Raw genomic sequence first — 11438 nt, forward strand, 5'->3', positions numbered from 1 at the left:
TTTGGATTCATCGAACTACTATTCTCATTTGAAGTAGGATTTTCACCTCTGACTTTCTTCAAGTGTATCTTGTCGAACTCGGGAATGTTTTTTGTCGAACTCGGGAATGTTTTTTGTCGAACTCGAGAATGTTTTTGTCGAACTCGAGAATATTTTTGTCGAACTCGAGAATGTTTTTGTCGAACTCGAGAATGTTTTTGTCGAACTCGAGAATGTTTTTGTCGAACTCGGGAATGTTTTTGTCGAACTCGAGAATGTTTTTGTCGAACTCGAGAATGTTTTTGTCGAACTCGGGAATGTTTTTGTCGAACTCGGGAATGTTTTTGTCGAACTCGGGAATGTTTTTTGTCGAACTCGGGAATGTTTTTTGTCGAACTCGAGAATGTTTTTGTCGAACTCGAGAATGTTTTTGTCGAACTCGGGAATGTTTTTGTCGAACTCGAGAATGTTTTTGTCGAACTCGAGAATGTTTTTGTCGAACTCGAGAATGTTTTTGTCGAACTCGGGAATGTTTTTGTCGAACTCGAGAATGTTTTTGTCGAACTCGAGAATGTTTTTGTCGAACTCGGGAATGTTTTTGTCGAACTCGGGAATGTTTTTGTCGAACTCGAGAATGTTTTTGTCGAACTCGAGAATGTTTTTTGTCGAACTCGGGAATGTTTTTTGTCGAACTCGGGAATGTTTTTTGTCGAACTCAAGAATGTTTTTGTCGAACTCGGGAATGTTTTTGTCGAACTCGGGAATGTTTTTTGTCGAACTCGAGAATGTTTTTGTCGAACTCGGGAATGTTTTTGTCGAACTCGGGAATGTTTTTGTCGAACTCGGGAATGTTTTTGTCGAACTCGAGAATGTTTTTTGTCGAACTCGGGAATGTTTTTTGTCGAACTCGGGAATGTTTTTTGTCGAACTCGAGAATGTTTTTGTCGAACTCGGGAATGTTTTTGTCGAACTCGGGAATGTTTTTGTCGAACTCGAGAATGTTTTTGTCGAACTCGAGAATGTTTTTGTCGAACTCGAGAATGTTTTTGTCGAACTCGGGAATGTTTTTGTCGAACTCGGGAATGTTTTTGTCGAACTCGAGAATGTTTTTGTCGAACTCGAGAATGTTTTTTGTCGAACTCGGGAATGTTTTTTGTCGAACTCGAGAATGTTTTTGTCGAACTCAAGAATGTTTTTGTCGAACTCGAGAATTTGTCGAACTCGAGAGTGTTTTTGTCGAACTCGAGAATGTTTTTGTCGAACTCGAGAATGTTTTTGTCGAACTCGAGAATGTTTTTGTCGAACTCGAGAATGTTTTTGTCGAACTCGAGAATGTTTTTGTCGAACTCAGGAATTTGAACGGAATTTCGAATGGAACCCTTTATTTACTTCACCGGGGTAACATGTTCTTATTCCGTTCAAAATTGCGTCCAGATTTCCGAGTTCAGCAGAAATACCCCCGAGCTCGATAAGATACACCTGAAGAAGGTAGGAGGTTACATCGATCGTAACGTTGTGAAAGTCACAATCGAGATGAGAACCGTAGTCCGATAAATCTAAATAATGCGAATAACCAATCCTCATCTTAAAAAAATCAGAAATGTCAGTCTAGGTTAGTTTTGCCATCATTTTGGTAACGTAGGAACCGTCACGTGCCTTCATTGCCGGGATTAGATATGATCCAATTCGTTTGTAGGAGGTGCATCCACAGAGGCATTACATTGTCTTTCGGGAAGGTAATTGATTTGTTGCCAGTTGTCTGAGCCGCCCGTATGAGAGAATACTGATGGGTTCATTCGTGTGGTAACTTTAAGATGTATCCTTTCCACGAATTCTAGTTATCGGAAAAATTGATATATATGACCTTAAACCCCGACTTGAAATGGAAGCCCTACATCAGATCCGTTACCAAAATCGTTAGAACAATGTTTGGATCATTCTACCATACCAGAAAGTATCTCACTCCCGACTCAGTACTCTACTTATACAACAAATAAATACGTCCTAAGATGGAGTACCGTTGCCACATCTGAGGAGTTGCTGCTAATAGTATCTTTTCCTGCCTTGACAAGATAATAACGAGCTTCAGAATCTAGTGGTGAGGACCTTTTCGCCTCTCTACCCCCATTTTGTCACAGAAGAGACGATGCGGGTCTATCTCTGTTTTAATAACTACCCTTAAAGCGGTCCTTTGATGATAGAATGTTAAAGCTTTTGTAAGATATATTTTATATTTCATAGCAGATTATCGACTGAGCTCCAATCTATGATTCTCTCCAGTAAAATATTCGTAACAAATACAACTACAGTAAACACTTTCACTTACTATTTGTCTGTGCCTAAAACTAAACTAAATTCCATGAGCAAAGTTTCTTTCGCAGAACTATTCCTCTTTGATACACAGAGTACCGTGGGGCTGCTTCCCGAATGAAAATAACAAGTTTAATATAGATTCTTGTTGAACCGTCCTCTTAATCAACTCTTACCAAATGCCTACCATTGCTACCGATCATCATAGCGTTGTCTCATCGTATACTTGTCATTCCTTAATCTTTACCCTCGAGTAACCTTTAGACTTTGAGAAGCGGCAACTTTAAGTTGGCGTTAATCGTGACACCATGCACTGATGATTCCCGAAAGGATGAAACACTAGTGTCTGTAAGTATTTAATAGTTATTATAGTAAATAATAATAATAATAATAATAATAATAATAATAATAATAATAATAATAATAATAATAATAATATAAATTCCAAAGGTAAATACATTAACTAGATATCAAAATTTATCGAGATAATAGAAAGCTCAATATATTAAACAGAACAATTAAAAACGAGAAAAGCTGACGATTGTAGGTTTTTATCATGGAATGTTAGGTGTTGTTTTATGGCGCTATTGTCTGCTAAATTATAGGTTATTCGTCGGGAGAGTGTTGTTATAGTGTGGCCTATGTGTGTGTTGTATGATTTTTAGAGTGGGTTCTTCGAACGAGCAAACAAATTCATGCACTACATTAGTTTGGTTTTGTGTGGTGTTAGTATTATTATTGTCCTTAATTATTAAATTAAAGGTTTTAAATTTAGTATAATATATTATTACTTTAATCGTTTTGTTCTGGTCGTGGGGTCTGGTGTATCTTTTAATAAGATTTGTTATTTTTGTCGTCTGTTTTGCAGTTACAAAACAACATCTAACATTCCATGATAAAAACCTACAATCGTCCGACATAAAAAATATCTTAACTAACAATACTAAAATTCGATACCTTAACAATTGCACACGCAGATTAAAATTACTAGAAGCCATACTAATTAAAAAACTACAACCCCTTATAAACCAGATTTCATTTAATATCAGGACAAATATACTAACTGCATTAAATAACTAACAATAAATAAACTAAATAAATAAAATATGAAATAAGATGATTAAAATTAAACCTAAAAATAATTCGCCCCTATCCATCCTGCACAAAAAATAATAGAACTAACTATAAATACACCAAGCCTCTAAAAAAGAAAACGACAACAACCACAATGATCGCTCCTGACGACGATCAGATGTACCGATAGGAAGCTCTTGAGGAGAATATGGCCGAACAACAACTGCTGGGCACCATAATATACAATATGCCATCCGTAATAAAAAAGACTGCTCGCCGAATCAAAAAGATATTCAACAAAATCTCTCTCTCCCCTCTCTCTCTCTCTCTCTCTCTCTCTCTCTATATATATATATATATATATATATGTATATATATATATATACATATATATACATATATATATATACATATATATATATATATATATATATATATATATATGCGTGCGTGCGCGTGTGTGTGTGTGTGTGTGTGTGTAGGCAGCATGTTTTCATTCTGGCTTAATAAGTTTTCTTTGTAGTTTTTCAATTTTCAAATTGTCTTTCTTGTTTCTCGGTTAAATATGTGTAAAAAAGGTCCATTGTCGTCTTAGTCCATTTTTTTGTTCTTTGCAAGTATTTCGACTGAGTTTTCACAGTCGTCTTCAGGCAGTTTTGATTATTGTTCATTTAAAATCCGGATGCTTTTATATGCTTCAGTTTAAATTATATTTAAATTTCTTGAAGTAATGAAGCGTCTCGTGTATATATACATATATATCTATCTATCTATACACCTATAAATTCGTTTTTCTTTTGTGTGTGTTGATATTCATATTAAAAACTCTCTTTTCTATTTATTTAAAAAGAAAATACAATTCTCTTATATATGGGTTGTGGAATTGCATTCAATAGTAAAAGATCTAACTAATTTGCATATTCTTTTAAACGTTCATTTTAATTAATTCCCTATTAGTTGCTTCGGTTTTCTAATTGGATAATCAACTTTAGTTAACTATTACGTGTAATTATATTCATGCAGATATTCTACATGATTTATACTTGCGTAATATTTGCGTAAAAAGTTTATAGTAAACACAAAATTGTTTACATATATATTGATGTATACGTATATATTTTTGTTTAACAAAATTGCCTACCAAACTCCTCCTAGTTATTTTGGTCTACAGACATGAAACTTCATATATAAGGTATTTGAAGCCATGCAAAACTTTATATTTGGGTTTTAGCCCGAAAAATCCGTGCAAAAGTGTGAAAATTAAAAAAAAAAATGAAATTTGTCAGGTAAAGGTCGAACGCCGGCATTACGAATGCATAACGTAGTAGCTATTGGTTTATGTTTTAATTTTTAGCCTCGCAGTAAACATGTTTTCATAGCCCAGTCGTTGACGGCAGAGGCAAAATAAATCGTGAGCTGAACGTTTTGGTTTCGATTCTCGGTGGTGGCGCATGATCCGTTTTTAATACTTTTTAAATCATTACTATATATTGCATCCAATCTATCTATCTATCTATCTATCTGCCTGTCTATCTATCTATAAAAGTGAAAATGTCTGTCTGTCTTTTCTCTATGGTAGTTAAGGAAGACTATTATACAGAAAGGTATTATTTTACATATTCACACTTTTTAATATATGCATATGCATATGACCTTATGAACTGTACATAGAGCCTGAGCAAATATATATATATATATATATATATATATATATATATATATATATATATATATATATATACTTTTATTAACGTGTAAGAAACGTGGCTAAAACAAATGTACAATGGTTTTTACAATATGGTATAGAATTTACAGTTTAAAAAAAAAAATTAATTCCTTGTAACTGTACATTACCATACATATAGATATACACGTAACTATATATATATATATATATATATATATATATATATATATATATATATATATATAACTACTTCATTTACTCACACAAATTTAATATACGAAAGTATAGATTTATGCGTAAAGTATTTACTTCAAAAGTGCTCAATACGTAGGTAGAGCTAGTTAGTAATTTATAAAATATATATGGCGATTAAGCTACACTGAATATTCTGCGTTTCATCCACTGTAGGATTCGTCAGGCTTATGCGCGAATTTTGTGGTTGCTTCTTGTTTTTATATATGTTGAGGATTTCTAATTAGCCAATCAGCTTTCTAGTATCCACCGCGCCCCCTCCTATCAGCCAATGGGCATGCATTTTATCGAACAAAGGATCTGTTTTAGAACTAGGTTAGTTGTTTAAGGTAGATCTTTTCCCTCTTTTTTTTTCCTTATATATATATGCATATACCTATGTGTACACACACACATGCACACACACACACACACATATATATATATACATATATGTGTGATCGTTTATGTATATTCATGTTTATTTAATTTATTTATTTGTTGGTTTTCTATTGTTATTGTTAGTTTTAAAGCTATTTTGTATCGCTATCCTAGAGTAAGTTTTATTTTGTGAAAACAGTTGTTTGCTATTTCTCGTCTACAGTTTAATAGATTTTGAGGTTCTTTAAAGTACAGGATAGCAAATTTTTCATGGAGGCATAATATACATGGGTCGTCTAAATGTCTGCACGTGGTAGCTTGTCTCATTATTTTCCATTCGACTATCGGCGAATGTCCGCTTTCTTTGAGTTCCCAGTATTTATTCGCTAGTGTTGTTTTTATACGGTGTTTTTTTTATTTTTGAAGGTACTTTTGTGGTCATAGTATCGGGTTTTAAAATCTAAGGAAGTCATGCCTATGTAATATTTCTTGTTATTCGGGTTTTCTTTCGCATATATTGTTGCTTGATAAACTACACTTTTTGTTAGACATTTATTTTGAACTGGCCAAATTGTGCGGTGTCAGATCCTTTGTTCGATAAAATGCATGCCCATTGGCTGATAGGAGGGGGCGCGGTGGATACTAGAAAGCTGATTGGCTAACTAGAAATCCTCAACATATATAAAAACAAGAAGCAACCACAAAATTCGCGCATAAGCCTGACGAATCCTACAGTGGATGAAACGCAGAATATTCAGTGTAGCTTAATCGCCATATATATTTTATAAATTACTATATATATATATATATATATATATATATATATATATATATATATATAAAGTGTACATATTTATTTAATGTATTTTTTAAAAGTGTATATATATAGACATTGAACAACCCAACCTTCCCATACACAAAAGGTAGGATTCTAACACTGTTTCCTTTTCATTTTCGTATGGTCTATGATCGTTTTCTTCTGCATTTTTCCTTTTAATATCCTGAAGATGTCCTCTGCAATAGGGACGAAACGTTGATCATTTCATAAATTCATTCGGTTTTTCTTTTTTCAAAACACAAAACTATATATATATATATATATATATATATATATATATATATATATATATATATATATATATATAGGATGGGTACGTATCAAAGCACTTCAAAATGTTACTCCTATTTTCAAAATTTACATAATTTATTTTTGGTTGTTTAGTTTTTATATATAGTGCTTCCAATATTTTTAATATTTTAGCATTTGAATCCATATGGAGGATTTTTGTATTTTCCATTAGGTCCTTTCTAAACTGAGAATGTGGGTAACCATGATATTTTATACATACACACATGATGATTGCAACGTCTTGTCAGACGACTGCCACTCCCTCAGACACTGAAAAATCCATGAACCCGAAGATGACTTTTTTTTAGTCCTGCCAGCGAATTCACACGCACAAGCATACATTACACTGAAGACGGTCATTGGTATACATACATATATATACATATACGCATACATACATGTATACACATACCTACACATACATACATATACACATACAGATCTATAAACATACACACATATATACATATATAAATACATACACAATACATAATACACATGCATACACATACATATACATAGACACATCCATGCATACACATACATACACATATATGCACACATATACAATTCCAAACGAACATATACATACATATACACATACAAATACATATACATATATGCACATATATATACATACACATACATTTACCTACATATGCATACACATACATATATATGCCCTTATACATACACATATATATATATATATGCATATATACACAGACATATACATATGCATATATACACATACATATACATATGCATATATACATATAAATATACATATACACACAAACATATATGCATACAAGCACACAAACATATATACACACATACATATATACACACATACATATATACATATACACATAGATATACATACATATACATACAAATGTATATATACACGCATACATATATATATACATACATAATACATACATACGTACATACACATACATACATAGATACATATAATGATGGCAGATAAATTATTACATGCTTCCATCATTTCAGGCCTACAGGTGTCACAACTTTTCCATCGCCACAGGACTATTTTTATAGACAAATGCCTGAGAGAGTATCTATACAAAGATTATGTTACAGAGTTTCAGCTTTGTACGACAGGTAAATCTCTCTCTCGGTTCAAAATGTTGATATCCAGCAACAAACAAGAGCAAGATAGCCAGCAATAAGTAAAACTGCAGACCAGCTTAATGCGGGTACTGGTCTTCCGCTTTATGTTTTTTTTTAAATCTCTCCACCAACATACACATGGAAATAAACACATGCATGCACACATACATACATACATACATACATACATACATACATACATACATACATACTTACATACATACATGTGTGTGTATCTACGTACGTATGTTCCGATTTTGTTGAATATTTTTTTAATTCGGCGAGCGGTCTTTTTTATTTTTGATGGCATATGCATATTATGGAGCCCAGTAGTTGTTCCGCCATATTCTTATATATATATATATATATATATATATATATATATATATATATATATATATATATATATATATATATATATATACTCCTAAAGTCTTTTGACAGAATATGGATACCAACCATAGAGGTGCCTGCGCGCAATTCTTTTGGCAGTAGGTGTGCAATCTCGAACCACACCGCTTCTGAGTCGACATTGTTAAATACCAGTGGCAAATGAAGTATATGTAGAAGAACGACTGTAAACAAATACTATATATATATATATATATATATATATATATATATATATATATATATATATATATATATCATATATATAAGAATTTATATATATATCTATATATATATAAGAATTTATATATATATCTATATATATATATATATATATATATATATATATACTAGAATGACCTGTGGAAATTCCGCAAGGGACTCATTCATATGTAATATATTGATGTTAGCCTTCTGTAGATGTTCAGTGTAAATGCAGACGCTCTGATGACAGCTTTTTTTGTTAAAATTGCAAAAGTATTTTCTAAGTTAGCACGAACGCCCGGCAAATCTAGGGCGTGCGCTTAAATATCTTTTTTTATATCAAAATCGAAAATATTAAGAAAGGTTCCTAAAAAGTCATAGACCAAAGTGTCTCCGTTGCATTTAATAATGTTTTCTTGAATATATATATATAATTTAAAGGAGATTAGAACAATAGTCTAAAGAGCTGAATGTATTTCAATGTAACAGTGAAATTACTAGTTTAATTAAAATACAGGAAAGAGAAAGTGCTCGTTGTAATTTAGATATATAATAAGCTCGATAGGTAAATATCCTAGAGCTAATTCAATATTAAGTAATATATATCATAAATTATAAATACACACATATATATATGTATTTATATATATATATTTACATTTATATACATATATAGCTATGTATATACTAGCAGAAGTACCCATCGTTTACTGGGTTCAAAAACAGCATACAGAAAATGGACTGTAATTGATGAAAGTATGATAGATTAGGAAAAGGAGGTGGTTGTAAAGAGATAGGTTTTCATACTCAAAAATTTTACCCTAATCAAAATATGATGAAAGTAAAGATAATTTTCGCGAAAATATATTTTTTATATTAACATTGTTTCCATTCGTAGCCAAGAGTGACCAACAAAATGATGTTTCCTTACAAAAGAAAATGTTATATATATATAATAATATAAATATACAAAAAATAAATAGTACCATAGTCAATAAAAGTTACTTTTATGGTAGAAAAGTTAATTGGTTTGTATTTTTAAGTAGTTTAAAAAAATTCTTTTTCTCTAATTCACGAACCGGTTTAAAAAATATCAAAATGGCAGCGACTTTGAAATGGAGAGCCCCGTTTTCGATTTGAAGGAGTGGCACCTTAGCATTTCGTGTTAACAATTTAAGAGAGTTCCGTCAACGTAAGAAATATTTATAAACATATTTTAATGTTTTCCGTTATTTTATGGCATGTGTCGTTTATATAAAAATTCATTTAAGTAGTTATCGCCTCAAATTTCGTTTTAATTTCGGTTGGCTGAAATTATTTCAAGTAAAGAGCATTAAAAACTATTTCAAAATAAAAAAAAAGCATGAACTGAACTTTTATTGACTATGGTAACATTTATTTCTTGTATATTTATTTTTTCGCGTAGTCGTTTGTTGGCTTTTCTGCTAAACACTTTTACTAAATAATATCGACGAAATATCGAAAAACAAAGAAACAAAAACAGTTTTGAAAAATAATGAAGCTTTACTTACTTTAGTAAAATAATCCGAAGCAGCAAAATTGGATATTAAAAAAGTAAACACGTAATTACTTTAGTTTTTTAAAGCAAAGAATCGATATAAATATGAATAAGAAGAAAATGGCGCCCTTTTCCAGCAGAACAACGTCGTTTCAGTTTTACAGTATTGAACGGTGTAGTATTGCGCCGTCGGATTCAGGGTTGTACTATTGTAATGTAAAGAACACGCAGAAAGGGTTGTAATCAACTGAATTCCTTCTAGTACACTGATAAAAAAGCTTAAACAGATATATAAATAAAAATAAAAATGTTATGCAAATGTTTTTAAAAAGACACGTAATCACGTGAGCAGGATTTTTTCTCCTTTTGACACGATAACAAGTAACGTTCTTATTTTTTATTATTTATCTATTTATCTATTTTCGAAAGAGTGCCACGTGCAAGTGGAGAAGGAAAAAAAACAGAGTTATGCAAAATTTGTGTCGAGAATTGTCTAAAGTTCCGACTTTTTTTCGGCTTTTACTTTAATAAGAACGTGAGTTTATGAGGTGAATTTATTCGACACAATATGATTCAACTAAAAAATAAATAAATAAAAGCTTACGTGAATTAAGATTAAAGTTAAGGTGTTATTGTGGACCCTCACCCCTTTTAAAAAACTTGTTAAACTTTGTGACATATTTCCATTCTATGGTGGTCAGGCGCGAACGAACACCCCATAATTTTATTATACCATATTTCTTCAAACTGAAACATAATTATCGAAGTATACTTACGCAAATAGATATGAAAAGTCTTTGTTAAAGTTTGTGCCATATTTCCATGGAGTACAGGCGCGAACGCAGACCCAGCAATTTTATCATACCATCCCTATTTAAGTTGAAACATACTTATCAAAGTATTCTTATGTACATCTATATTAAAAACTCTTGTAAATGTTTTTTTTTCATTTTTTATTTCCATACTTTGGGGGCCAGGCCCGAAGGCAGACCCCACAATTTTTACGAACCACCGATCTGCCAGATCAAACATACCCATTCCTTATCCTCGATACATCTTCTATCATTATATGTAATCAGTTTTTTAAAATAGTCAACCATATAGGAGCCTATTCGTGACCACACACACACACACACACACACACACACACACACACACACACACACCTTTATATTATAGATATTTGTATAGATATGTATGTATATATACATGTTTATATATGTATATATGTATGCATGTATGTATATATAGGTATGTATACATATGTATATTAATATGTATATATAAGTATATATGTATATATTTGTATATATATGTGTGTCTATATATATGTGGATATATATGTGTGTGTATATATATATGTATATATATGTGTATATATGTGTATGTTAATA

The sequence above is a fragment of the Euprymna scolopes genome, chromosome 24, assembly GCF_053919585.1.
Source record: "Euprymna scolopes isolate OS-2025 chromosome 24, ASM5391958v1, whole genome shotgun sequence".
Classification (NCBI taxonomy): Eukaryota; Metazoa; Mollusca; class Cephalopoda; order Sepiida; family Sepiolidae; genus Euprymna; species Euprymna scolopes.